Source organism: Meleagris gallopavo, chromosome 1, assembly GCF_000146605.3.
Source record: "Meleagris gallopavo isolate NT-WF06-2002-E0010 breed Aviagen turkey brand Nicholas breeding stock chromosome 1, Turkey_5.1, whole genome shotgun sequence".
In the NCBI taxonomy this organism is placed as follows: Eukaryota; Metazoa; Chordata; class Aves; order Galliformes; family Phasianidae; genus Meleagris; species Meleagris gallopavo.
The window spans coordinates 138,419,886-138,434,990 of record NC_015011.2 but is presented as its reverse complement, the minus strand read 5'-3'; the positions used below and the strand labels follow the sequence as shown (position 1 = coordinate 138,434,990).

The 15,105-nt window shown below is 40.7% G+C and overlaps 1 long non-coding RNA gene across 1 annotated transcript; it reads right to left on the bottom strand.

The window, feature by feature from the left end:
• Nucleotides 1-12: 12 nt before the first annotated feature.
• On the bottom strand, nt 13-10,968 carry LOC109363784. Its single transcript, XR_002109607.2, has 3 exons — nt 9,816-10,968; nt 3,411-3,593; nt 13-1,193 (listed from the first exon to the last, which is right to left on the bottom strand). It is a non-coding gene; the product is annotated as an uncharacterized LOC109363784 (long non-coding RNA).
• Nucleotides 10,969-15,105: the final 4,137 nt, after the last annotated feature.

Genomic DNA, 15,105 nt, shown 5'->3' with positions numbered 1-15,105 from the left:
AAAAGGAAAAGGAAAAGGAAAAGGAAAAGGAAGGATCACTTATAGTGATTTGTGCCCTCTACCCTGCACTCCAATCTAACATTTGGGCTGCTCCAGGCAGCTGTTGCACTTCAGCCAGTATCAGCTAAGCCTTCAAACAAAATCTATCTAGAATGTGTTCTGGCACAAAGGGAAAGAACAGGTACAGAGATGACAAATAAATAGGTTTCTTTTTGAGTAAAAGAAGTGCCAGCAGTTGTAATTTAATATGGCCCAACTTTTTACAAAATATGCAATTGTACCATGCAGAACCCTGCTAACACTGGCTTTTAAACATATTGAGTTTGTAACATTTGTAACAGTAAAGCAGCCTTTATTTCAGGGGAATTGGACTAGGTAACAACTAAGGGTCCCTTCCAACTCAAGTGATTCTATGATTCATTAACTACTGAGGATTCATGCAGCACTGATGCAAGCTAAGGGGGCTGTGCCTTTTTCAGTGCATCCTCCTGTGGTCAGCAGTGAGCTGCCCACTGGCAGATGCTGAAGCTTCCCCAGCACCTTGTCTGGCCTCTATATGGCGCTCTCATTTCCTAAGCCTGTACTGAAGAGTCACCAACACAAATTCTAGGAGAGGCATCCTTTAAACAATCCAACCGTAGCTGCTGAAATTTTCTGAAACATCAAATTAAAGGATTTCTTTCTGAAGGAGTTGCTTCTTCTTTCTTCCCCCAGGTGGTGATAAACTGTGGTTTGGTTTAAATGCATCAAGTGCAAAGGGAAAAACAATCTGCTGTCCCAGAAACCCTGAGTATAAACAGGATGTTTTTGTGCTTGCATCCTCCTGGTTTGCACTAGAACTTCTCTTTTTGGTTATATTTTGTTTGTTTGTTTTTAAATGATGCTTCTGAGTTCTGATGTCATCAAGTCCTTTGACTTAAATGCCATGTTGCAGCTGAAAAGTGGCGGAATTTATTCCTTTTAGTTAATTGATTATTTTAGTGATACAGAAGACAGGTTCACTTTTATCTGCAAATAGCAAAATACTTGCCATGTCCATTTGCTGTCACGGTGCAAAGTGTTAATTGAAAGCTTCCATTTTTGAAGCAGCTGGGGTAGTGCCCAAGGTTCTCAGATAACAGGTTTCTCCACACTGGTCCCAGCTCAGTTGTTGTCTTTACAATCCCATATTTCTCAAATGATTGTGCCTGGATCTGTCAATGGAAAGTTTTCATCACCTCAGCACTGAGATCGCCTTTTATCCCCTTGCCTGACATAAAACAGCAACACAGCATTAAGGGCTTTGTTGGAGTGAATTTGTTATCCCCTCACCTGCTTGGTGAGATAAAATAAGGGATCAGAGCTGTGTGAGCTACTATCAGAATGGAAAGACATGCTCATAAGCAAGAGTATGTATGAGTGCTTATATGCACAGAAAACTGTGTGTATTTGCCAAGTAAATCTCATTGGAAAGTTGGTGAAGACATACTATGAATAACAGTAAACTAGAGCAAGCCGTTCCTGCTCTCCCTTCTCGCCCAGGGTTGACCCCTGTTATTTTTACATCCTCTGTTTCTTTTGCTACAGTGTTAATAAAGCCAACAAACAAAAATCACAAGGTTTAAACAAAACAAATAAATAAATGGAAAATTGAATTTTCAGTATCAGCCTCCAGTACGCTTTTTAAAGTAGACAGTGATGTAAATGGCACAAAATCAGCATGGAGAGACGGTCAAGCTACCCCAGGCAGTAGGCATGACAAAAGACTTCTGCATGATACCAGCGCACTGGTGCAGGATAAAAGCTGCCCTTCCCATTACAAAGACATTCAGGCTGCTCTGATGCTGAGCATGCTTACTCACAGCCTTCTTAGCAGTGGCTGGGATCCTGCTGGGACACCCAGCATACCCTTGCTACTGTATTTCAACAACTTATTCCTGCCAGGAGAGGGGATTCAATCCCAGCTGATAACACTGACATTCAGGTAAAACCAGTGAACCTAGAAACAATTCCTCTCTCTACAGTCAGGATTGTGAAACATCCTGCTTGTCATCCTGTTGCTGTACAAAGAAGAACATTTCCTCAGTCTAGCACCATACTGCCATCCTGTGCAGATGTCTCACTTATCCTGGAGTACCAAATAGCATCAAGGAGCCTATGCTAAGGAAGTGTCTCTATACTGCCTTTCTCTTAACTTCCAAACTGTTTGTCCAGTTTTCAGGCTGATTATTATTTTTAAGTCAGTTTTTCACAATCTGCCCTGATGTAACAAACGCCCTGGTATGAAGAGGCTCAAGCATCCCCTGTGGGCCAGAGGTGGGGGCCACAGCACGTGTTCAACCAGGCAGCCAGAGAGAAGTATGACATAAAACAAAGGTTAGGCTTCAAAATAGGTCTTCAAATAAGCAATAGCTGGGAAAGCATTTCTTTAGGAAACCTGTGGGTCTTGTGTTCAGACAGAAGTATTTGTATTTGAATAATTGTAACTATGGCTCGCACTGATGAAATAGGCAGCTTAGAGCACAACTCAAAGGATATACATTTTGGATTTAGCTGCCCAAGTGGGACTTAAAATTGCCATTTGCTTTAGACTTATTTCTGTCCAGAAGACAACCCTTGGGAGAGGTTGCAGGTAAAAAGAGACAGAAAGATTTCTCAATCAGTAGATTAAAAAAACAATTCTCATTCCTGCAGTCCTCTCTTCTTGGAGAAGGTGTCTAGAGAAACTTTGAAAGGCTGAAGAGCTTCAGAAAAATCTTCATAATAATTATGACTGCTAAGTAGTAGCTGTACTTGTCATTCATGTAACAGTATAACCATTACGTAGTGTAATTTCCTGGAAACCACAGCAAATTGGGTTGCAATTGCATGTAGAAAGACATTCTTTCAGCCCAAGGCAGAAGAAACCATTCTTAAACATGACTTAGTCTTCATTTTATTGGGGTCTACAATAAACAGTGGGTTACAGGTGCAAGGGTCAGATCAGGTTTGGAAAGTGCTGTACAGCCTCTGGTTGAAGCTCTACATCAGAAGATCACTCAACTGTAACACCATAATTAAGGGCGTTCCAAATCTAATTAAAGTCAATAAAATTAAATTGAAAAATATGTGTTACTACTTTGCTGAATGACAGCTACAGATGTGCAGCTTGCCACCTTATCATGTCACTAGCCTTGATATCTAGCCTTGCTAGATCCAAAAGGATGTGGCAAGTATTTCCAACACCTAATAAGCCAACAAGTTTCACGGGGCATGGTAAGTGTTGAGTGTCCTCTGAGTTAAACAGTGCTTCTTAGCAGTATTACATAGAAAATATTCATTTAAACAGAACAAATGACGTGGATAGACAGATACACTATTCTATTCACATTTCCCACTATGTTTCAAAACTGCAATCTATTTCTAAACTAAAAAGTGTATATGTTGCCTACCATTGCAGACATCTATGCTGTCAGAAGACCGCATGGCAGGAAACACTGGCAAGTTGTGTTTTTTTCCAAACTGCAGCTCTGAAGACCGGACAAGAATGTGCTCACTCTTCAATCTTGGAAGGAGACTCTGCAAACAGTGCTATATCCAGCAAAGTTTTATAGACTCAGGATTATCTCCAGCATCTGTGCAGGAAACATGAGAAAGGACATTCTCTCTGGTTTAAGATGTTGCTAATGAGGGTAAGGTTGCTTCCATTCCCTCACGTCAACTCCTCCAGGCACATTCAGGCTATTTCATCATTTCAAACCTTCCCCTTCAATAACAAACTGCAAGGCACTCTTTTCTGAAGGCCACAGTCTAAAGCGTGGGATGTATTGTAGTGTGGTTGTAAAAGAAGAAAAAAAAAGACTTCTCTGAGAGCCTTCTCATCTTGGCATTTCCGCAAAGATCCCTTCTCCATATCACTGGTTTGTATCTTACCTGACCAGAAAAAATGTTTCTCTGCTGCTTTACTGGCAGAAGAAATTGGGAACAGCAAGTTCCAGGGTGACAGAATACATTTTCAGAGATCGATGCTGGCACAACTTTAGGAGCATTGCAGCACAGATCTTTTCAGCCACTGTTATCTGGGACCAGAATGGCAAGAATAAGATGACCAGAGTCAACTGGAAGCAGCAAAAAGAACATGAAATCCTTTCAGAGAACACCACTTTCAATTATTATTTTTTTTTTTTTAATGACTGAAAAAGCAAATATAACCTCAGTTGAAGGGGACAATTTTCACAAATGTACTACTTAAGTCACAGAGTTCTAAATGTTTACTTCTGCACTGCTCTGAACACTTGCTTCTGTGCTCAGAAGCTCCTTGAAACAGATTCTTTGATTTGCTGGTTTTAAATTACCACTAACAAAACATCCAAATTCTTATTTGCTTCTAAGTAATAATTAATAAACAGCAAAGGAAACACACACATACAGTAAAGTTTGTTGTTTATAATATCTCTTCATTTAAGCTCACCAAAACTAACATTATTTAGGAGGATGCCTTGCCGGTATTTGCTAATCACTCTTCGTTACCGTAACAGATATCCTGGGTGGCCCAACAAGTTGTAAGCTAATCTTCAGGTTGAGTGCAAAGCAATATCCTGAAAGAAAAATTACTTGGACACATTGTGATCAGCAACTTGAATTACAGCCCTGATACTCCAAGCATCACACAGTTTCATTTAAAAAGCATGACCACATGTTTGCAAACTGACGACTGGTTTTTGATTTCATTGCAGAAGCCAAGTTGGAAATTGTAAAGATAGCATGATAGCAACAACTTGCCTCATCCAGAAGAAGAAAAATCAAAACCTGTATTTTGCATATGAGAGGGAAATACTGATGTTCGTGTAATGAAATATAATAATGATATGCTATGTTTATAATGATAATTTTTCTATTGTAATATATAGTATAGACTATAAGGTATTTTATATGTCATGTATAAAATACTAATCATAACACTGGTCTGATGAGCTGCTTAAGAAAAGAGTTTTGTGCTCGTTCCATTGCTCTGATCTCTAAATACAAATGTGGTACTAAGTATTTCCATTAAAAGAACCAATTCTTATATATTTACTGGATGCATTTAAATGATTGGTGACACCTATCTCCAACTAGATCCCTTCATTTCAACTTGAGCTCTGTAGGATTGATCAAGGCCAACACAGAAACAAAGACAGGGCCAGGAGCTGCCCTCATCAGCTCCTGCTATTGGTAGGAGGGATGATGCTAACACAGCCTGGCCTTAACACCATGGTTAAATTTAGCTCAGGATGTGGAATTAAACCAAACAGTGACCAACATATGTTTCTGTGATTCCTCTGCAGATAAGCCAGGCTCAGGCAGGGAGAAACCTGGATGAGTTTTGAGCAAATCAGCACAAATTTAGCAGCTTTTTCTCAGTGAGCAGCAGATTCAGTCTTTCAGTTCTAGATCTGGCCTGCTAAATCCATCGTGGAGCATGAGAAAAGAACGTTCACAGATGACTGAACTTGTTACCTGAGGCTCGGCACTGGGGGTTGAGAAGTTCTTCATTTGAGGGTGTGCCAGCAGGCAGAGCTCATAGCAGAAGTCATTAACACATCCAGAACCTTCTCGTGGAGGATGTTAGGCTCCCCACATCTAGACCTGCCTCCCCAGTCAGCTCCTGGCCAGTACATCATTGCCTGTGATATCGCCCAGCTTTCCAACCCTCTCCCCACAGGAGAAGGTTCACATGTGCCACAGTGGTCAGTAGGCACTTGAGCATGGGCAAGCAAAAAGCAGGACTGTATGGTGGGAAACAGTGAAGAGGAGCAGAAGTAAAGGAGGAAGAAAAGCCACATCTTCCCTCTCTTGTTTCCCGCAACCGCCTGTTGCTTCCATTCACCATCCTGTGCTGGCATACAGGCTCCAGTCTTGCCAAGAGCCCTGCAGCTGACTCATTTAAATCAATTAAATGGGACACTCATGCACTGGAAATGAACCCTGTGTTTTGAAGACCTTATTTGTGTTTTGCAGAAATGCTGAAGCAGGCTTTTCTCCAAATGGATTCAGGAGTACGTGGATCCAACACATTAATGTACATGGAAAGCAGTAGGGATGTTAGGGATTTATCTCTCTCACTCATTTTTCCCCATCACACCCCTTACTCTGTTGTGCTTTCAGAACACATTCCTGGCTTCTTGGCTAAAAAAGTTCATTGGCATAATTTTGCATTTTTAAACACTTACTTCACAGAAACATATTACCTAATCTTGTCTTCTCCCTGCGTTAGAGACTTGCACCTATACCTCTGACTAAGTGCCTTGTTAGCTATGGCTGTCACTGCATTTCTAGGGCAGCAAATAACTCACACTGCCTTTTCTTCTGGACTGCCGGACCAAGATTTCTCACGTAATCCATTCAGAGATGTAGACACGACATCCAACCTTGGTGCCGTGTTTTGACCATGTCAAAAAATTCTAAAGCCACCACAATCAGTTTTCCCTATTTTGAACAGGGAGTCAATGCTGGAAAGTCCCAGCCAAGAACTAATCACAATTTAACATAAGCACGCCTGAGAGATGCCCAACTGCACTTCTCACTGCACATAAAATGCATCATGGCCTCAGCAGATGAGAGCAGACTTTGGCCCTTCTAAGCCTGCTGAATTGTACCTAAGCAATTGCTTTATTTATGTTAATCTTTCTACTGTCAGTTACTTTCTCTTATTGACTCAAATCTACTGTTGAGTTTCCCAGTGTGGGACAATATCCACTTGCCTGCTAACACTTAGTAGAGTGATCTTTCCATGGTTGACAATATCAGTAATACTCCACATACTCTACTCCCCAGTCGGCTCTGGGTTTTAAGTTTTTTCCATTTTTGTCCCCACAAGCAATGTCAGAAGGCACTGTGGACATCAGACTGGATATGAACCAAGAGCTGGAGATGACCACCACATCATGTATACGTGTGAAGAAACCACTCCAACAGAACTCAATAAAACAACTCACTATGCATCATCTACAAACAAAAAGCAGTTAACAGACAAATATGCTATTGTGCTAAGGCACTAGATGGGAAAAATAAGTCCATTTATGCAATTATACCATAATGGCTATTCCTGCAGTAATTCACAGATGTAGCTGCTACCTCAAGGAAGATTTACAGGCTTCCTGGCCTCTACCTGCACAGGAGCTTGTGCTTAGACAGCATAAGAAATCTACCTAACTACAGATTTGTGCAGCTGCTTAGAAAAAACTGGGACTACTTCCACCTCATCTCCTCAGACAAGGTAATGAGCTCCAGTTTCACTTCTGATAATTGGTAGTCAGAAACGAACATACAGAAACTTTACTAAGCATGTTCATGGAGCTGTTGTTATTTACCAACATGCTCTATTGTATACTAGTTTATAATAGGTTTTGTTGTTTATTTGTTTTTTTAATCCCTCAAATCTTTTCTGAAAAGAGTCCTGGAAACATAAAACAAGGGCTAAAGGCACCTTCATCTATGCTTTTAAGGAGCAGATTCAGATGTTAGAAATCACAGATTTTATGCATGGAAATCCTTATTCAACACAAGGTATCACTGTGTAATACTTTCATCTAAGTACATGCACTGCTTTTTGAAAAGCTTTTGTGTTTGCAGTCGCTTGTTGAGCCCATTCCTTGTGCATTAGTTTGCAAGAGACCTTTTTAATCCTAGAGTGAAAACAAAACAAACAAAAAACAGCGCATGAGTATGCTCAGGCCGCAGTGCATATTGCTACCATAATACCACAGGTATGCATCCCTGTGTATCTCAGTTCATCTTGCTTTCTAGCCACTATAGGCATCTGAAATAGAAAAGTGATTTCCCTTTATTCCAGAAAACATTAGGAGAAGTGTCACCATGATAGAGAGGGGCCTTCGTGAACAGTTATCCTTCCCCTTTGTGTCAAGAAGACTGGCAGGGTGTCTTTTCATCTCATGCAGTTGCAGACTTGCATCAGGATGGGGATTTCCTCTCCTTCTTCAGATCCGGGGAAGGAGGATAGGGAGGTGATAAACCTTCTGAATGCTAGCATTCAATATATAGGCAGCATCATCTTTCTGATTCAAAGTAGCCCAGTGTAATGGGACCCATTCATTTTGGAACGGAAACACAGTCCTGCTAGAATAAAGTTTACTACAAAAACCGAGCCTACTAAGTCAATGGTTTCATTTCACTAAACCTGCACCCCAAATTTTAATTCAGCAAAATTCATGGTGACACAGGTATGACTTACCACTTGGGCATGTATAGTAGTAAGAATCAAACAACACGTGGTATGCTGAAGTGATGTAAGAGCTTAAAAGCTTGTGTTTGACCTTAATTCCTAGAAGCAAACTCCTTGAGATCTGAAGTGGATATGATCTAGTTGTAAGAAATCCATTCTTCAGTTCAGTATCACCTGAAAAACAGCTGTTTACTAGCTGCAAATTCTGTCAGGGAAGGTCTCCACATTACTTCTCATCTTATAAGAATGTCAGAATATTTATTTCTATCAGAGTGCAGCATTTCAGAAGTTTTCATCTGATTATTTTGCTGTCTTGAACAGCTTTTTCTAAAATCTTTTGACTTCATTGTACAGAAGGGTCTTGAAAGCATTGGGGTTAATCTTCTTCCTTATGCTGATGCACTTAAGATGTATCATACTCCTGGAATAGCCCTGACATCATAGTTAACCTTCCTGTCTCTACATATGCTTAAAAGAAGTTTAGATTGAAATATGTGTATGTCTATGTGTGGACTTGGAGTCTACACATATATATGCAAGCACAAACAATATTAAAAAAAAATATGTATAAAACACTTTGAGAAGCATTTGAAATATATCTATTTAAAAATTTGCAGTGATTTTTGAATGCAGGTGAATATTCAGGCTCAGCTCAGGCAGCCCCAAAACCAATCTAGATTTTTAACTCTGCAGTAGAGACCCCACAGCAGCAGGAAGCACGCAGAATTTAGCTACCTGACCTGGCCAGAGACCATCAGGCCAACTCTCATGTGATTTTTCTCCCCACACCTTAGATCAAAGAGGAAATACTCTGGCATGGTCCTTCCTCAGGAAACTGACACCTGAAGTTAGAAGCACGAGTTAAAGCATTGCCATAGGCTGCACTGGAGATCAGTCAGAACGGTGCCAGGATTTGTCTGTGATATCTGTCACAGTGTCAGAGAAGCTAACATCTGATTACAGGAAAAAATGAGGTTTGAAACCAAGGAAAAAGTGAAGGCTGCCTTTCCATTATTGTGAGAGATATTTGCTCCTGGGGGAAGGGTGGTTTTGTTAACTATACTATAAATAAAATTACTGTGAGATGTGATGTGTTTTCTATTAAATTGAAAACTGTTTGCTTTTTGATTTATTATTTTTTTTCATTGTGCAGATATTCTTCCTAAGAACGGGATATTGTGCATAGGTACGTTTTGCTAATGAATGAAAACAAGGAAATTAGACTGTTTGGTACTTATGAAAAAAAATAAAATTATCTTAATATCAGGCACTCACTAAGGTTTGACAACAAAATTTCTCTTTCTCCATTTTTTACTGTGTCTATTTGACATATTTTTGGCAAATTTTTTTCTACTTGCAGTTTTCAGGATTCATGGTGAGCTATGTTACGTGAGCTAAAATGGCTGAGTAAAGAATGGCATCAGATTTGCAGAATGGTATTTAGGATCTCCCTGCCTCTGTGGGGATTAAGTTACTGGTGAGTTAGAAAGCCTTCATGGTCAAAAATATCCTGGGGACAGTCCATTTCCCAACTTTCCAAAATAAGCAGCAATGAAACAAAATCTGCTATGGGCACATGCAAACATAGCTGCTTTCTTCACTGTCTAATAGAAGTCTGCGGTCTCTGCCTCACCGAGAAGTCAGCTGAGTTGCAGTTCCTTCCTTTACCCTGGGAGAAAGTGGGAGATGGTGTGCCTTCTGTTGTGTTCCCATGAGCAACCCAAGGGTGATGGAAGCTGTGCTGTCCATTTGGGAACTGCCACCTGTGAGGGTAGGCTGCTCCCACTGCTCCCACCTGCTTCTGTGACACCACAATGAGCTGATGCAGAAAACAGACTGAGCAGAAAACTAGTCCCATAGGGCAGAAAAAGTCATACTCTTCTCTAGCTTTTTGCAGGAAGAGGCTCAAATAGGCATTCACAGAGGCAGGCAAACTGAAGGGATGACAACCTTGCGTTTCCACCTTACAGTATGATACAGGCATCTTGTCTCTTCAGGGGCCAAAAAGTCAGAAGAAAATGGAAACTGAAATTTCAAAGACTTGTTCCACCAGCAACAGTCGAGCCTTGTTCTGTCAGACGTTCACATAAGCATAAAGTCTCACTTCAGTCTTACTGTGATTAGGAAAAATCTTGATGGCTGAGGCCACCTGGAAGCCCTCTGAACCAATTTACATTCAATGCACACGGAAGATAACTTTTTCTAAACACAGAAGAAAGGATAAAGAAAGAAGGGACAGCTGCTGGACCATTCCTTAAAATTACTTGACAAGGGAAAAGTGCCTGGCTATGGTCCTGACCTACTGGTAGCAATACTTAAGGCTGATGTGGACCTGACGATGCATGCTCATTCACCAAGGAAAGAAGGGTCCAGCCAGGGAACCAGAGATATGGGACACGATCCAGTCGGGCTTCTATGGATACCTCAGCTGCCTGGGGGACACTTAGGCATAGCTATGATAGAGGTCATCTTGTGCTCTTAACCTTCTCTTCTGTTCTCAGCACTTGCTTGCCCTTCCTGCAATTTTTTGATCATATTCTTGATCATATTTTGAATATTGATCATATTCAAAATTCACAATTCTACTGGACCAGGTACCATCAAACCATGATTTGGGATATTGACGTGACAGTGTGGGAGGCTCCTCCACATCTAGACATAACAAGCAATTAGGGAATTGGGCCTTGCAGGCACAGAAGAGAGTTATGCTACATCTAGACTGCTGTTATCTCAAATATTGCCTCAGATATTATTTGATATCAACAGTGCAAATTCTTTGGTCTGCCTACCTTCTGCTCACAAGGCTGCCTACCAGTGCTATGTATATTGAGTGATCTGAGGAGTATATCTAAAAAAGCATATTCCCCAGTGAACACACAATTTGCAGCTTCTGAATGCTCAAAGCTAGGACACAACTACTGTCAAATGCAGCCCTGCCAAGATGCAGGCATTTTCTGAGGTTACTTGGAAAACTTGCAGTGCATGAGAAGATGTGCCATGGTTGCATTCTTGGGATTTGGAATACACATTTTGACTAAGTCAAACATTTAGATGCCTTTTGTAAAAGTGGTGTCCCTTGCACAAAGACATCTATTTATATATTACTGACTGATTGATCCCAAAGGACGGGGATACCAGGGAGATACTGGATCTGTGTTTTTGTCCTATGAACACACATTCAAGCTCATTACACTAAGCACTGTTGGCTAGCTACCAATGGCATTGTGGGTTCAGCTTGGGCTTTAGAACCTACCCCACAAATGAACAAAACAACTCAAGCTGAGCTCCATTTCCCATGAAGCATATCACTGTTTTTATGCTACTAACCTGGAGGTGCTTCTTATGGGTTGATCTGAAATGAGGATGCTACAGACACACATCTGTCTGTTTTTGCAGCACCTCTGCTCCTTCACTTCTAAATGCTATTTTGACAAGGTTTTCTGCCCTCCAGGGAATACCTGAAGAATAATTTTCTAAAATGAGCAGCTGACCAGCAAGAGATACAGCAATCCTCAAAGCTGTCATGTGAGATTTTTCAAAGCATTCCAGAGAGGGCACTGAAATCAGCAAGATCACACACATTCCAGGCATGGATTCCTAGTCACTCTACCTGTAACTATTAACACCAGCATTACTTCACAGTGAATGAACTCTACCTCCTCCCCTTGCAACTTCTAGTGCTATTTAAACTCTCAAAATAGGGCATTAATGGTACTTAAATTCTGGGTTGTGTCGTTCAGGGGGAAGTAAATGTCTTTCTACAGGCTTAACATCATGAATCTGAAAGCAACAGTTGTGTAAGTTTTTTTGTTTGTTTGTTTTTAAAAATGTCCTTAAAACCCTAAAAATTGATTTTTATATGCATGTAAGCATATGTGCATATACCTGTGGATATCCCCATGTCCTGATATTTGAAAATGTACCCCATAAAGCTTTTGGCCAAAAATAAATGGTAGAAATATAAGCATGAAAGGAGGTGTTTGTTTTGTTGTTGCTGTTGTTTTCTTTTCTTTTTCTGCTATGTTTTATTGTTTCCAATAAACATGATATTAATGCTGCACATGAAGAACAGGAAGTTCCCTGAATGCAAACATAGCCCATCAATGGGTATGCATTGCAAGACTCCATCTGTCCTTACACACTGGACAGTGTAGAAAACATTTCCAATGATGCCTGTGGTGCTGTGATGCTCAAGTTGTTCTAACAAATCCTTGCATCTTGGAAAATCCTTCTATCATTCACTGAAAGATCTGCTGATATATAAATGCATGTTTCTTCCAAACATGTGGTCTTATTTTTACAGCTCCGTTGAAACTGGGAAAAGTAAACTGGTAAAGGGAAAACCTTTTTACTAACATTTCAGTCACTTTGTTCCTTTGCTTTTATCAGCAGCTTCTCCTCCTCTCTAAGATGCAGACTACACATATCACACTCCTGCATTTCTGGCTAAGACAATAACTCCATAGGATCTAGGAAGACCATGTGCTCCCGTGTCCAGAGCTAGCAACAGGCTTTCCATTTGAACACAAAATTTGTAATATTTATTTGCTTTATTTATTTAGTAGCATGGCTGCCACTTTGGTGGCATACTTGAAGTATTATTATAAAAGGTGGCCAGAACAAAGGAGCCATAAGAACAAGAACTTAAAGGAGTAAATCTCCAAAAAGCTGTGAAACCTTCATCTTCCCAGAGTCCTTGAGGAGGTTTGACCAAAGGGCTAGAGAAGCCTCTTGACAAGACCTGCAAGTCATTGCTGGTTCCACACAGTTGTCAGTGTACCCAATAAAGAGGGCTGCCAGATAGTTTGGTTGCTGACTCACTGCAATTAATTTCTTTGGGACATTTCCCAAACTCAGAATGGAACTTAAGTATAAGCCAGTATTAAACTTTATTAGACATTATTCAGTACTATGCAGACAAGCCCTGTGACTGGAACTTGGCCCATAAATACTTCAGCATACAAACACAAAAATAAATATGTAATAAGCTGCACTGTATGTGCAACTAAAAAACAATCAATTTCAAAAGAAGACACAAAGTTGCACATTTCCTCTTGGCAAGGGGAAACAAACATCATATTAATGATGTACTTTAAGCTTATGGGGAGGGACAGAGCTGAAAGGACTTTAACAGATTACATAGTTTGTTTGAACTGGCACAATCTCTTCCTTCCCCTGTTTGGAGGTGTGTTTCTGCAAGCATGACTACTGCTGTCATAATGAAGTTCTCCACAGATACTAGAATGTATGTCAGACATCAACAGAACAGAAATGACAAATTACCTCATCAGTGATTATGTCCATTCTGGTAAATAAAAGGCTTGGGCTTTGGTTCAAAAGATAGATGAAATGATACGGAAAGCAACCATGACATTCATCTCTTTCTCTGCAAAAAGCAAGGTAACCTCATCCTCATGCTATGTCCCAAGTTATGACTGGAAGAAGGCTAGTTGGCATTAGCCAGAACTGTGCCAAGGCTCATACCAACAGTTAAATAGTGAGAATGATTGTCAGCTTGAGGGTACACACTGGTATTGCTTCATTCACTGATACAGATATAGCTCAGGATATAAGGAATTATTGAAATAGTCCTATTGTGTGAGTTTCTAAGATTCTCTGTGTTATCATGATACAATGTGTTATGGTCAAAGTATTTAAATAGTCACCAATTTTATTTCAAAAGACATGTAATTCTTTGATGACTTTATTTGGGAAAGAATGTACTTACAACACTTCAGATTACAGCCCTTTTTCTTTCATATTTTTACATGAAATATGTAAAAATAACAAGTTGACTTGATCAGTGCAAGAGCAAACAAGCATGCTGTGATACAGCATGATTAGTGTGGGGCACCAAACTTTCCTTCAGTTGAAGATATGTGCCTTGACAGCAGCAGATCCTCTTGTTACTGGAGAGAGTTAAACTATGGTCAGGTAAGGATCTTGTCAGTATTTGTCATCTTCTGTGATGAAGGGGAAAACTCACAAAGTCTTCATAACACAGGAACCTCACAGTGGATGCAGCTAAAATGCATGCAGTAGGGTTAGGGCTCATGCATTCTGTAAGATAAAAGGACATGACCTCTGCTTTTCTCCTGGGGCCCTCTCCACATTCTTGCTGGCATTGTATAAAGGTGATTCTCCACTCCCACTTTTTCCTAGTGCCATGCACTAAGAAGTGTGGTGGGCCTCTGCTGCCCAGGAAGGCATCTCATAGATCTCAGCACATCTGGTACAAAGAGGGGCATGCAAATACTTTCCAGAGAGAAGTGCTGTGCCCAGTTTGACTATGGAAACAGTAAATGGTACAAAGGAAGCAGCCATGGAATGTGCCCCATCTGATATGCTGTTATGTTTAGCAGTGGGTGAAAAAAAAATCCTATTTAGGATTTAGATGATGTGTAGTCCACAAGATTTTCATAGCTAGTAATGTCACAGCTCTCTGATGAGCTGTGGAGGTGTGAAAGGTGTGGTTTTAATCCTCTGAAAAAACAGAGATGCCAGCAGAGCATTGCAGCAAAGAATAATTATTAAGGTACCTGATTATCACACACAAAATCTGGTAATATGCTGTAGAAATGGCATAATCACAGAATGACAAGGGTTGGAAGGGACCTCAAGGATCGTGAAGCTCCAACCCCCCTGCCACATGCAGGGCCACCAACCTCCACATTTAATACTAGACCAGGCTGCCCAGGGCCCCATCCAACCTGGCCTTGAACACCTCCAGGGACAGGGCATCCACAGCTTCTCTGGGCAGCCTGTTCCAGCACCTCACCACTCTCTCTGTAAAGAACTTCCCCCTGACATCCAACTTAAATCTTCCCTCCCTCAACTTAAAACTATTTCCCCTGGTCCTGCTGTTATCTACCCTTTCAAAGAGTTGATTCCTCTCCTGTTTGCAGGCTCCCCTTAAGTACTGA